The following is a 204-nucleotide window of genomic DNA, read 5'->3' on the forward strand; positions in this document are numbered from 1 at the left end:
GGCTTGGGCCGCCCCGCTCCAGCCGCGCCCGCAGAGCCGGGCTGGCCGAGGGCCTGGAGAAAGGGAGCGGGACCAGTGGGTTCTTCCCCGACCTACCTGCGAGACGCCGAAAGGCATCCCCGGAGCCAGCGTCCGCGCCCTCCGTGACAAGAAGGTCCTCCCTGTCCGTAGCCACAGTGGCTGGGGGGATGTGGTCCCGCGCCC

This window comes from Nestor notabilis, unplaced genomic scaffold (genome assembly GCF_000696875.1).
Source record: "Nestor notabilis isolate BGI_N333 unplaced genomic scaffold, ASM69687v1 scaffold16172, whole genome shotgun sequence".
Taxonomy (NCBI): Eukaryota; Metazoa; Chordata; class Aves; order Psittaciformes; family Psittacidae; genus Nestor; species Nestor notabilis.